The 14259-nt window shown below is 46.4% G+C and overlaps 1 long non-coding RNA gene across 1 annotated transcript; it reads right to left on the reverse strand.

Annotated features, from left to right (window-relative positions):
* Nucleotides 1–319: 319 nt before the first annotated feature.
* On the reverse strand, nucleotides 320–13918 carry LOC118903890. The gene is made up of 4 exons (XR_005021892.1): nucleotides 13784–13918; nucleotides 6678–7271; nucleotides 5671–5901; nucleotides 320–502 (listed from the first exon to the last, which is right to left on the reverse strand). It is a non-coding gene; the product is annotated as an uncharacterized LOC118903890 (long non-coding RNA).
* Nucleotides 13919–14259: the final 341 nt, after the last annotated feature.

The following is a 14259-nucleotide window of genomic DNA, read 5'->3' on the forward strand; positions in this document are numbered from 1 at the left end:
TTCTAAGCTGGTGGCTGTTACTGTTTCAGAGACCCCCCCCCCTCAGCTGAGAGACAAGATCTTCCTTCCAGCCGGCTGCAGAAAGAAGTCTCGCCTTTTAGGGTGCCAGGATTTGAGCGTGTCCATCTGTCTTGAAGCCTGCAAGGGTCAGCTCCCATTAATATGCAGCCACACTGTATCTCCGCCCACATCACACATTTGAGGAACTGATGCAGTCAAAACGAGAAGCCAGGCCTTCCTACAGCTGTGCTGGCAAGCTAGTATCTAAGGAATTAGAAAAGGGGCCAAGAAGGTAACTATATGAGATACCCATCTTGTGTATCTTCGTAAGTTCCTCGATGACCGTTCTCTCTTTCAGCTGGTGTCCCACCTGCCCCTGGATGCCCTTCACCTTGAACGCAGATGAAATCCCTCACCGTAGGGCACGGAATCTGGCTTCATGGGCAGTCATCAGGGCCTGGATAATGCAAGGGAGCTCACTCCCCTTGGGGTGAATGTTAACCTAGGTGGTAGAAGGTAGGAGCAGGGCAGATAAATTCCTCCACGTTCCCTTCTCCTGTGAATGACACTGGATCATGATTCCTTCTTGCAGCCTTTCTAGAGAAGCTCCGTACTGAGTAAACCCGGTGCCCCCTCACTGCTCAGGGGAGCTCACGGTGAAACAAGGCCACCACGGTAACATGTTACATGGCATCACGTGACTTCTTGTCTCACTTCCTTGTTTCCATCTCCATCGCCCTGGATTTACACCTTCTAACCAAATCAGTAGAACCTTAATGCTTGCTCAGGGTCAGCTTTCTGGACCAAGGCAGTAAATAATAATACTTGTTCAACACCTGCTATGTGCCCACAGGTACTGTGAGGACATTCAAAACTGATTATGGAACTTGGCAAAGTCATTCAGGATAGCAGGACCTGTATCCCACGGACACCTAGAAAATCATATGCAGAGTGGGAGTGAAATTGTTGAAACTGAGTAAAAAATGGCTGGTGAAAAAAAGAAGGAAAAGAGTTGGGGGGGAGTTTAGTGAAGACAGGGTGGCATCAGATCTGCAGGGGACAAATGAAGAAAAGGGGGCTTCTGTATTCCTTGAGACTTTTGATCAAGATTCCAGGCCCCCAAATTGCTCTCCAAACTGGGAAAGATGTCTGTTTTGGAGATTTCACTTATGCAATGAGTTAGTGTTTTCTTCACAGCAGAAGTAATGAAAGAGTGAAGGAGGGACAGCTTTCAGTACCAGTGTACTAGTTGTCTATTGCTGCATAACAAATTACCACGAAACTTAGTGGTCTGAAACAACAGGACACATTGTCAGGGTTTTGATTTTAGCCATTGCTGTGTATGTGCGGTGGCATCTCATTGCGGTTTTGCCTTGCCTTTTCCTCATGGGTGGTGATGTGGAGCACCTTTTCATATACTTATTCCCATTCGGTTATCTTTTTTGTGAAGTGCCTGCTCGAATCTTCTGCCCATTTTTTCCTGGTGGATGGCTGGTATTTTTATCAATTTATGGCCGTGAGTTACATATCCTAGATAAGAGCCTTTTGTCAGATAAATAAATGGCAAATGTTTATCCCCTCAAAAACAAAACAAAACAAAACAAAACCCAACAGTGAACAATTAGGATCTCTCACAGCTTCTGTGGGTCAGGAACCCGGGAGCAGCCTGGCTGGGTGCATCGGGCTCCAATCTCTCATGAAGTTAAGGTCAGATGTTGGCTGGGCTGCAGTCAGCTGAAGGTCTGACTGGGGCTGGAGGATCTGTCTCCAAGATGGTTTGTTCGCACGGCTGTTGGCAGGAGGCCTTAGTTCCTCTCCATGAGGACCTCTCCCCAGGGGCTACTTGAGTGTTCTCATGACACGGTGGCTGGCAATCCAGGAGACCAGAGCAGAATGCCCTTTATGACTTTGCTTCAGAAGTCACACACTGTTCTCTGCATCCTACGCTATTGGTCACACAGGAAGTCCCGATTCAAGGCAGGGAGAGCATATCCAAGGGCATGGGGACTAGGAGGTGAGGACCCTGTAGGGAGGAAGAACAACTTTGGAGACTGGACCATAACAGCATCCTGGGACATCAGAGCTGAGAGAGTTCTTAGAGATCATCTGTTTCAACATCCTCATTCAATAGCTGAGGAAGCCAAAGGTCGGCAACATTAAGTAGCTCACTCCAGGTCACTCAGCGAATCATCTGTTCACACTATACAGTGCCTGCAGGAAGCACATTTTACGAAGCCATGTGAGAATCGCAGCCCGTGGTCAACCTGGGTCACTACACTGATCAAGGCAGTCAGAGGTGATGCTTTAAATAGGAGCTGCTGAATGAATCCAGTGCAAAGCTGATGAGAGCAGTTCATTCATTCATTCATAATATATTTATTGAGTGCTTTCCTGAAGCCTGGCACTGTTCCGGGCACTGGTGAACAGGTAAGCAAAAACATGCTTCTGTTCTCATGGACCTTACAGTGTAGGGAAGACAGACATTGGGTGGTCTCACAAATAATGGAAATATTACAACCATGGCAAGTACTTTGAAGAGGAGGTTGAAGCACTGTGCGAACACAGAATACTGAGTTTGTTTCAGCCAGGGAGGCATCTCCAAGGAAGTGATGATTCAGTTATCACTTGACAGCCTGAAAGTGAGTTCCACTAACAATGAGATGATGATTTTTGTTCACAATTTATTTGTTTTTCAGCTATTGTATTTTCCACCTCCAGATGTTCCATTTGGGTTTTCTTTTATGTCTTCTATTTCTCTCATAATTGAGTTTGTGTTTTCCTTTAACATCCTTGAATATATTTATAAGATTTATCACAGCAATTTTAATATCCTTGCCTACTAGTTCCATCATCTCTGCCATTTCTGGGCATATTTCTGTTTTATTTTACTCCCAGTTATAAGTCATATTTTCCTGATGTTTTGCACGCCTGGTAATTTTCTATTCGATGCTAGGTAATGGACATTTTACAGTATTAGGTATCAGATTTTGTTTTATTCCTTGAGAGAGTGTTGGACTTTGCTCTGGCACACGGTTACTTGGAAACAGTTTAATCTTTTCAGGGCTTGCTTTTAAACTTTGTTATGCTATGTCCAGAACAACCTTTAGTCTAGGACTGATTTAGCCCTGTGATTAAGGCAATACCCTTCTGGGACACAACCCATGTGTTACAGGGTCTGCACTTCGGCTGATGAAAATACCAACGTTTTCTAGCCCTGTAAGAACTCCAGGAATTGTTCCAGCTGCTCCTTTTATGGGGTTCTTTTTTCTGCCTCAAGGAATTTTTTCACATGCAGGTTATGATCAGATATCAAAGACAAGGTTTCTAACCTGACGGTGTCTGGAGTTTTTCTCTGTGTGTAGAACTCCCTTCACTCTGGCATTCTGCCCTGAAAACGTGAACTTCCTTGGTCTCCCACAACTCTGAACTCTGTCTCCTCAAGTCCGCAATCCCACCATCTGGGTTGTCTCTAGACAGTGAGCTGGTGCCACTGCAAGACCCATCTTGCTTATTTTCCTTCACAATCCTACCTTGACTGTTGTCCAATGTTGAAATTGTTGTCTCATATATTTTTTCTGGTTTTCTAGTTGTTTAAGGAGGGGTATATATCTAGTCCCTGTTACTGCATCATGGCATATGTTTTCTTTGACTTTTTAAACAGCTTTATTGAAGCATAATATATATATATATACATACATATATATATATGTATATATATACATTTAAAGTATAAAACGGACAAGTCTTGACATATGTATTGATGTATACACATGAAACTATCACCACATTCAAGACAATGGACATATCCATCACTCCAAAAGTTTCTTCATGCCCTTTTTGCAATCTGTCCTTCTGGTTCCCTGGACCCTTCCTCCCAGACAACCACTGATCTGCTTTTAGTCATGACAGATTAGTTTGCATGTTCTAAAGTTTTATATAAATTCCTTTTTGTCTGGCTCCTTTCAATCAGCATAATTATTTTGATTCATGCACCTTGTTGTTTGTATCACCAGTTTCTCCCTTTTTCGTTGCTGAGTAGTATTCCATTGTATGGATATACCACAATCTGTTTGGTTATTTTGTTTATACCATATTTACTTATTCATTATTGATGGACATTTTGATTGTTTCAATTTTAGCTATTACAAATAAAGCTCTTATGAACATTTATGTAAAAGTCTTTATATAGACATGTGCCTTCTTTTTTCTTGGATAAGTAATTAGGGATAGAACATATGATAGGTGTATGTATAACTCTTAAAGAAACTGTTTTCTAATGGCATTTGTTTTAAAGCCAGTTTTTGTTTTGTTTTGTTTGTTTTTGGATCCATGTGGTGGTGTGGTAAATCTGAGGTGTTTGGATGTAAATGTTCAACTTCTCTTATGCTGAAGCATTGAGCAACTGTCGTATTGATTAACCTCAGCCCTCACCAGTTTGGAAGGTAGACCTTCACCACAAGGTGGAAAAATAAGAGAAGAGAATATGAGGGGCTCCCAGCCTGGCTGACAGCAGTGCAAAAAGAGACAGAACTCTTGGATTTTTTTGCTTTGAGGCGTTTAAATGGAAATTGAAGTGAAATTTGCTCTTTTTGGATAGTTCATCTGTTGCTTGTGATTTTTGAAAATATAAAATGTTGGAGAACTTAGGTCAGAGCTGTTTTTTGAAGTTTTGAGCTATTTCCTTGATGTTTGGGCTTTGAAGCTCCTGTCTGTGAATAAATTCAGCCTTTGTTTCACCTTTCCCTGCTGAACAATGCCAGTGAGTTAGAAGGAGATATCCAGTAGGGATAAGTAGCTTTTCTTTGATCCACATACAAATCGAGCTCCATTTAGCCAACAGAGGAATGAGGTTCACAAATGCCCGTGTGGCTCTGAACCACGCGTCATATTTAATAGAATAGGCAGCGGCAGTGCGATCTATCTCCACTGCCTCCTTCCCCCTTCCCCAATGCCCAGCACAGACGGATTCTCTTAAAGGAGCTTCCTTATGGCAGGCAATATTTTTTATACTTCTGCTAATATCTCACACAATTTGAGATGCCTGGCACTTGGCAATATTACGTTAGCGCAGAGACCCTTGAAAGCCGCATGATGCCTGGGGAGGTGGGGAGGAATATGGTGGGGAGAGAATGTCCAGTCGCCCTTCAGCCTCCTCTGTCATCCTAACAGTGCAGAAGCAATCAGAGATCAGATATCCAGGGCCCTCATGTGCTGCTGGACCTGCTGACAGCCTCAGAGCAGGTGACAGCTTCTCTGGAGAGGGCGTCACCACTCCCTCAGAAACAGCCTGCCTCTGACTCTGTGGCCGGCTTGGCTCACAATGCAGCTTGAGGACATTCGTGTCCATATTCATAAACGACCTGGGACAGAAAGGCTAAATGATCCCCTCATGGCCTTTTCTTAACTGGCCCTTTAAATCTTCAGCTGTGTGATGTGGGCTACAGCCGGGAAAGGGGCTCTATTGATTATTCTGCTTCCCATTGTTGAGTTTAGGCTTTGTTCTTAATAATGACGCTGCTTCCTGTTGTGTTATGTGGGGCTCCACCTCCCACCTTCCCGTCCGCAAACATAATCTGGGTAACTTTTTGGCACTGAGCCTTCTGGGCCCTGTGGCCACCCCACCGAGGCTGGCTGTGGCTCTTCCTGTGCCTCGAGACAGGGGCTACTCACATCAGCCTGGGGCCGAGCCTCCCGACCTGGGCACCCAGTGGACTCTCAATGCTGATTGATACAGATGAAAAGTTAGACACCGGGCACAGCTGACAGTGACGTCACAACTGATGGCAGTTTGGAGAAAGGAAGGCCAACCCCACCAAGCATCCTGGTTCTCTGGCAGGTGACAGGCAGAGGACTGAAGGCATCTCCTTCTTGGCTTCCTCTTCCTTAGGGATACTGGTCATGCTGGGGAAATAAACATGCAATTGATTCTGTTGCCTCCAAACCCGTGGTACTGTGGCTGACTGGCTGCGGTTGTCATGGCAGCGAGCAACATTTTTGTTATCATCTATGGCCTTTTCCTCTCCCCTGGGAAATGTCTGACATGATTCTGGTTCTCCACGCTGGTTCTGTTCCTTGCCTTTTTGGGATGGATGCTTCCTCCTTGCCTCTGATTGGGGAGAATTTCTTTTGGTTTGGAGGGACTGGCTGATGTGTGGGAAAGATGGGGGCGGGGTGAGAAAAGAGAATCAGAGGAGGGACAACATTTTTTGTGTGAAGTGGGGAGATCGGAGCAAGGGGACAAATGGTCACTGGGTGACAGAGGAGGAAGGGAAAAGGGAACAAGAAGGGAGATGGGCACAGAGAGAAGCAGAGAGGGACAGAGGGAGGAGGGGCACACGGCAGGGAGGACACCCTGCCCTCAGGAAGCCCCTCGCTCACACACGCAGACCCGCTCCTACAGCTGTCAGAGCCCCTCCTGTGTCCCCGCCCCCACGGGCTTGTTCAACGTTCTCCACCCTCTACAAGCCCCTAAGCCTCCGGTGGGCGGCACAGCCTTCTCCTCAGTCCCCAGCCCACCGGCTCCACCACGTGCCTCATAACATCAGGCAATTCCATGCCGAATGAATTAATGCATGGATGGACATTCAAATGCTTTTTAAGATTGAAATAATTGAATGAGGCTTTGGGGGACTGATGAATGGAAATCAAAATCCCTAGAGACAGATGGTCAAACTCACCTGCCAGTTCGTGGGTTTGTGCTGAGAAATGCAGCTTCGAAGAAGAGTGGAGATAGATAGATATTATATTGGTTGGTCAGAGGGTGATCCTCTTTGAGAGAAATTCCCCCAACTCTGGGCACCTGCCTGAGGCTGCTCTTCTGATGCGTCGATTATGGTGGAAGTAAAGCAGGTGCCATTGGCCAAGGTGGCAGGTCGGCTTCCCCAGTGTCTTCATCTCCAAGCATCCCCACCCTGAGATGCCTCAGGATCCTGCCCTACAGGATGGGGAACGAGACTTGGAGAAAGTGGTTTCTTATCACAGTTGTAGGGTGGCGTCAGATGATGACTGTGACCGCATTTGGAAAGGTGTAAAGCCATGTCCCTACTATGGTCCCAGGGCACGTCTTGAAGTAGAAATCCTGACTGTTCTGGGCACAGGCCCTTCTTGCAGGCTCCTTGGAGAGGAGTGACGACAAGGACAGGTGAAATGAGAAAGGAGAGGGGAGAATGCCTCTGGGTTTGCCTCCTGGGAATGCTCCATATAAAAGGCTGGACCTTGAGTTCCTTCTGATATGGTCAGAGCTATGCGTAGCCTCGTGCCTGAGCCCAATCCTAGGAGGAAGAAAAGGTTTACAGTGGAAAATACCAGCTTATGTCCAGTGCTGGCAGTGGCCAATCTACGGGAACAAACAGGGGCAAACAGGGAGACTGACCCATGTTGACCAAACTCACAGGGGAGTGATGGATAAACCCAAATGCCACTTATTTGTGCAGCATTTTTCAAGTTCTTTGGAATCTGAAAATCTGCCCTGGTAAATAAACCTTCTGTATGACTAATCACATGACATTGTCTAGTAAAGAAAAGAAAAATGGTCCATTAAGCCTTGTTCTCAAGAAAGGCAAGAAAAGGGGGAGGAACAAGTTTGTTGTCCTTTCCACTTATTTATTCTTGCTTTTTGACTCAAGCAAGGGAACTTGATTAGAGGGAAAAATAAATTTCCGCTAAATGTCAACCCTAATATTTTCCTTTCGAATGTAACCCAGATTATTAGCTACCTCCTCCCACCTGGTGGAGATCCAGGTAAAGCTGGCTTGAGCAATCAGATTCCTGACCTTTAGAAACCTAGAGCCACCCCCCCAAGATTTCTGCACATCCTTAGGGGGCTCACGTGCTCATGGCTTCTTCTGTCTTCCCATGCCCTGCCCTGACTTTTGCTTATATGTGTGTGGTCCTTATTCTGTGCTGTTACATGCCACAACTCTTGTCAAGTATATCAAGATTCTCTCTCACACAAAATATCTGTGAGCTGAGCAGAATTTGCCAACTATTTCAGTAGTGAAAGGACTAGAAGGGGAGAATGAGAACAGATTTCTGTCACAGCAACACAAGTTCAAACTCCAACAAAATCCAACAAAATCCTCAAGCGGCCTCTGGCCACCGCAAACTGACACTTCCCTGCTCTCTTCCGCCTCTCTCCATCTTGCCCTTTCCCCTGCTCCTTCTTCTTTCCTTTATTCTCTCGCAGACTCTCCTAGTGGTTTAAAAAATGCCTCCCACTTTTTTTTTTTTTTTTTTTGGTATGGCAGAGTGGCTTCAACTTCAAGACCTCACATTCTACCCCAAGTATTTATTAAGGTCTTTTTTCCAAACAAAGGTAGTCCCCCCCCACAAGAGGCACTCCCATACTGCTAGGATAACAGAGTCGTTGTATCTCCTTTCCTAGACAAATCCTACTGCACTTCTCCATCTCAGTTTCCTCTAAGAAATCCAGGGGTTTAGCTATAATCGGCTCATCCCAAACGCTACTCCTTTTAGGAAAGTCCACAGACCATACTCCTGTTTGTTACTTCCTGGCTGTTTGTGGGAGAAACCAGCTGTGGGATCTTGGACAAAATACTTAAACTCTCTAAGCCTCCTTGGGGAAGGAAATAACAGGTAACATACAAAGCTGTTGGAAAGATCCAAGTAACATGATGTATATGAAAATGCTTTGTCAGCCACAGAACCCAGTGAAATTTATGATTGTTTACTCATGAATGCCAAGCAAGGCATCCACTGGCTGTCCGAGTGTTTATGTATCTTCCTTTCTTGGTGACAGCAGCTTGACTACTGCACTTGTCCAAACACTCTGGGGCCTCTTTCTCATGTACAGCCAGAGGCTATGTAGTTGGTGCACATAAAGAACACCTGATGAGGGACTTCCCTGGTGGTGCAGTGGTTAAGAATCCACCTGCCAATGCAGGGGACACGGGTTCGATCCCTGATCCGGGAAGATCCCACATGCTGGGAGCAACTAAGCCCATGCACCACAACTACTGAGCCTGTACTCTAGAGCCCATGAGCCACAACTACTGAGCTCACACGCCGCAACTACTGAAGCCCGCATGCCTAGAGCCCGTGCTCCGCAACAAGAGAAGCCACTGCAATGAGAAGCCCACACACCGCAACAAAGAGTATCCCCCGCTCGCTGCAACTAGAGAGAAAGCCCGTGTGCAGCAACGAAGACCCAATGCAGCCAAAAACTTGCAAAATAAAAAAAAATTAAAATAAAAAAAATTAAAATAAATAAATAAATAATAAGGGGGGGGGGCGGAAAGAGCACCTGATGAGTAGAGAACTAGCCGTCCTGCAAGAGGTGGAGCATCTAAGGCTATGGAAAGTCTCTATTTGAGGGACACAGAAATGCCCGTATGCCTACACACAGTCCTTGCCTCTGAGCCCCTTATCATTTACAGCAAGCACTACTTTAAAAAAAAAAAAAAAACAAAACTAATCCTCTACTTCTACTTCATTACACAAACAATATATTTACTGTAGATTATTAGAAGCAGTGGTTGGAGAGAGAGAATGATAGAGAGAGAGAGACTTACCTGCAGCTGCCCATGCAGAGAAAACCACTATAATGTTTTAATGTTGATGAAGCCTCATTTTGTGTGTGTGTGTACTTGGTGTGAATTTCTCCATGACATTTTGGTGCACAGTAGATCATACTTCTTTTATTTTTCCCATAAATTAAAACTATCTCAGTCCCCCACCTTTTAGATCCATTCACTCATTCAACAGATATTAATTGAATGCTTATGATGTGCCAGACACTCTTCCAGGTGCGGGGGAAATAGCAGTGAGAGAACAAACATCTCTACCCTTGTCCAGCTGACATTCTAATTGGGGGAGACAGACAATAAACAAATAAGAAAAATAGTACGACAGCTGGGGATAAACGCCATGAAAATATCACAGCAGGGAAAGGGCTTTGGGAGTGTTAGGCAGGCTGAAATTTTAAATGGGGTGATCAGGGAAAGTCTGAAAACAATAGCCTGAAGGAGACAAAGAACTGAACCATCTGGAGACAATAGGGAAGTGTGTTCCAGCAGAGGGAACAGCACGTGCAAAAGCCCTGGGGCAGGAGTGTGCCAGGCATATGCTGGGAACAACAGGGAGGTCAGTGTGACTGGAAAGAGAATGTCAGTGTAGATGGGGTGTAGGAGATGAGATAGGGAGGTCACGGAGCCTGAACGTGCAGGGCCTTGAGGGCCAGCGAAAGGATCGGGCTGTTCTCTGATTAGTGATGGGACACTACTAGGAGATTCGAGCAGAGCAGTTACACAATCTGACTGAACACTGAGGATAAACTACAGGCGGGCAAAGGTAGGAGCAAGGGGCCTGTGATGAGGCTATTGCAATAATCCAAGAGAGAGATGCTAGTTATTTGGACCAGCAGGATAAGGGAGGTGGTGAGGTGAGATGGCGTCTTGATGTATTTGAAGATGGAACTGAAATGTGAGACAGGGGAGTTGCTTTCACTCCCTTTCTTACAGTATAGTATTGCTTGTTTTGAAAAAGGGGCCCAGAATGTTGAGGTGTTTGAGGGGGGCCAGCGAATAGCACCCCCTTTCTTACTTCCTCACTTGAGTCCTGCTCCAATTGAGAAATAAACAAAGGTATAGTTAAGGCAGATGGAGACCAGAAGGTCACGGATACAGAGAAAACTGATGTTGGAGAGGTGTGTACCAGCTACATGTCCTTCCAAATACTGAATCCCAGAATAAGGCATCTCACTCACCCCATCATAACCAAGAGGCCTGTCCTGTGAGATTTACCGCATGGGAGAGCAGACCCAAGAGGGTTTGGGCGATTCCCACCCAACTTCTGCTTCCAAACTCACAATCTGATTAAGCCCCTCCCTCCAGGGAGGGTGACAAGGATGGGGTAGCCGGAGGGATGGAGAGAGTGCAGGGGTGTCATACCTGGGGCGCTGCCTCCACTTGGATGGAAGCGTCTTGGGGAAATAAGCTATCCCCACCCCCAGTCCCCCACCAACACACACCTTCTGAAAGACAAAAGGCCCCTTTAGACCCCTTGGAAGTGGGGATTCCCTCTTCCAGTGGTGAACAAGGGGGCCCTGCACAGTTCTTGTCAGGACGATGAAACACCAGACACCATGGCACGTGTAGACACTGCTGTGCAGAGAGAGGTGTATGCGTGCACACACACACACACACACACACACACACACAAACAGGATCATGCCATATGATCATAGCGTATTTTACAACTGCTCCTTTCACTTGATAATATATCTGGACTCTGCTTTCAGTAAATATACTTTTACAAAATCATTTTAATGGCCAAATATCACTCCACTGTGTGGTATACCCATCTTTTGGTAACCAACCTCCTATTGTTGGTCATCTGGCTTGTTTCCAATCCTTGGCTACTATTAAAAACAACTAACTAATTAAAATAAAAATTGTCTGAACCTTCTTGTAGCTAAATTGGTTCACGTGCTTGATTCCTAAAGCTAAATTCCTGAAATTGGAATCGCTGGGTTAAAAGGCAGGCATGTTTTTAACACTGTGGTTACAGTTTGCAAAATTCTGCAAGTCCAATATGCAAAGGACAAAAAGAATAGACAGAAGAGCCAGTTTACCTTGTAGGCTGTGGGCTCCCACACTGGACCTCCTGTGTCCCCCACAGGCCCTTGCACCATGCAGGGCACCCTAGAACTTCAGCTCATTGTGTGTGGGCTGAAGAGAACCAATGGGAAGGGATGGTAGGTCTGGGCCTTCTGTACGTGACGAAGGCGAGTGCATTTTCAAGGGTGAGCAGGGGCCTCTCCTGGTTGGTAGAGCTGACGTGGTGGGTCCCAGGCCAGCCGCCCATGCTCTCCCTCTGTGCCCGAGCTGATCTAAAATCAGAAAAGCAACATCTTCTGGCTTCGTTTGTCATGAGATTCTCCCAGATGACCCGCTCCCAGAACAGCTATCTGTGGGCTCAAGGATACACATGGCATTTGCTTTGTCCCCAAGTCTGTGCCTGGAACCTGGACCCTTGTGTGCCATTTTCACACTCAACAATTCCTGGAATGCTTGTGCCTCTTTGAATGGCATCTCTGAACAGTTGTTTAGTTCACGGGCTAATATTTTCCATGCAGCACCTCCAAAGAAAATCTGAATGCACACAGGCCCACGGAAAGAGCTGACTGCAGATACTCCCAGTTGCAGGAAGTTTTGCTGGTGGCTGAGGCTAAAAGCTGCAGAAGGATTTTCAGTTTCTCGGGGATAGAACTGAGGGAGGGTCTCACTGTGCCCAGGGAAGGTGGCCCCCCAGAAAAGGGAGGTGGGCTCCACAAAAGAAAGCCTCCCAGAGCATGGTGGAGAGCTTAGGGTAAAAATAGGGCTCTGTTCAAAGCCCAGGGCCGCCACCCTCACTGTAGGAGTGTGGGCAGGTTACCTGACCTCCATGTGCCTCAGTGTCCTTAGCTGGAAATGAAGGGAGCAAAGTTTAGCGCCCAGGGTTGTGTAAGGATCTAACTGAGGAAATGTGCATATAAATTACAGGGTAAGTGCCCCCAAAGCGGTAGATGGTACTCCAGCATCAATACCACCAAGTGGAGACAATAGGATCCCAAAGAAATGGATTAAAAAAACCACTGGACAGGGGAGGGGGTGGGGCAAATTAGGGGTATAGGATTAACAGATACAAACTACTATGTATAAATGATAAGCATCAAGGATATAGTGATGGGAATTATAGCCATTATCTTGTCATAACTTTTAATGGAGTATAATCTGTAAAACTACTGAGTCACTATATACCTGAAACCAATACAACATTGTAAATCAACTATACTTCAATAAAAAAGGACCACTGGACATCTCTAACATCATTATGTCCCAAGGGTGTAGCACATAGTCAGCACTCGGTAAATATTTGAGGAATTTGATGAATGAATATGTGCTAGACCACGTCAGCCATGTAGGCAGCAACAACGGTGAGAAGCTGGTCCCTGGAGAAGCTAAGAACACTTCCATGACGATAACAATACTATTAGTAAAAGTAGCAGAGGGGGCTTCCCTGGTGACGCAGTGGTTAAGAATCCACCTGCCAATGCAGGGGACACGGGTTCAAGCCCTGGTCCGGGAAGATCCCACATGCCACGGAGCAACTAAGCCCGCGTGCCACAACTACTGAGCCCGCGTTCTAGAGCCCGCGAGCCACAACTACTGAGCACACGTGCCACAACTACTGAAGCCCACGCGCCTAGAGCCCATGCTCCGCAACAAGAGAAGCCACCGCAGTGAGAAGCCCGCGCACCGCAACAAAGAGTAGCCCCCGCTCGCCGCAACTAGAGAAAGCCCGTGCGCAGCAACGAAGAACCAATGCAGCCAAAAATCAATCAATAAAATAAATAAATTTATTAAAAAAAAAAAAAAAGTAGCAGAGGATTATATAACACTCGGGTGCCTGACACTACACCTTAGATCACCCTTGCAAGGCGGTGCTTCACCTCCATTTACAGAGGAGGAGACTGAGACACAGGTCACATAACTTGCCCTGTGCAGTGCAGGTGGAGGGCAGAGCAGCATGCATGTCTGGATCCTGGGGCAGGGGGACAGCAGGCTGGGGACTCTCCTGGCTTGGCGAAGGTGGCTGGGGGCGAGGAGAGTGAACTCAGCTCAGGGTGGAAGGCGAGGAGGACCAGGGCTCAGAGACATGGCACCTGCCCTCCCAGGAAGGGCAGGATAGGCTGTGACCACAGAGACAGGTGATGGAATAGAAAGAAACCAGGAGGAGCCCGTTTCATCTCCGAGCTGTAAAACGAGAGGACATGTTTACTCACAGTGGGCCGGGGCCAGCTCCCAGGGTTTCACGTGTGTTAACTCTCTCGGGCCTCCCAGCCTGGTGGGTTGTGAGCTTCCAGGTTTGCTCGGCGGGCTGCGGTTTGTCTGCATCACTTCTGTCATCCAGGTGATCAATTTTAGCTAGAATAACGACACATAGCTATTCAAAAGAGCTCTATTATCGACATTCCTATTGCAAACAAATGGCATGCCTGTTACAAATCTCCAGCCCTTTTTCTTTTTCCTGTATCTCTCTTTCTTTCCTCTTTACCCCTTTTCTTTCTTCCCAAAGCCTTAGAATATAACTTTGCTCACATGAAGTTTCTTAGGGGCATTTTTATCACCTCTACCTGAGGACAAACAGGAAAAATACCAGGACCAACAAAGTCCTCCCAACATGGCCAAAGATGCTTGGATGGGGGACCCGCAGGGAGGGTGGGGTTGCTGAGCCCCACATTGGGGGAGTGAAGCCACT

This window comes from Balaenoptera musculus, chromosome 11, assembly GCF_009873245.2.
Source record: "Balaenoptera musculus isolate JJ_BM4_2016_0621 chromosome 11, mBalMus1.pri.v3, whole genome shotgun sequence".
Classification (NCBI taxonomy): domain Eukaryota; kingdom Metazoa; phylum Chordata; class Mammalia; order Artiodactyla; family Balaenopteridae; genus Balaenoptera; species Balaenoptera musculus.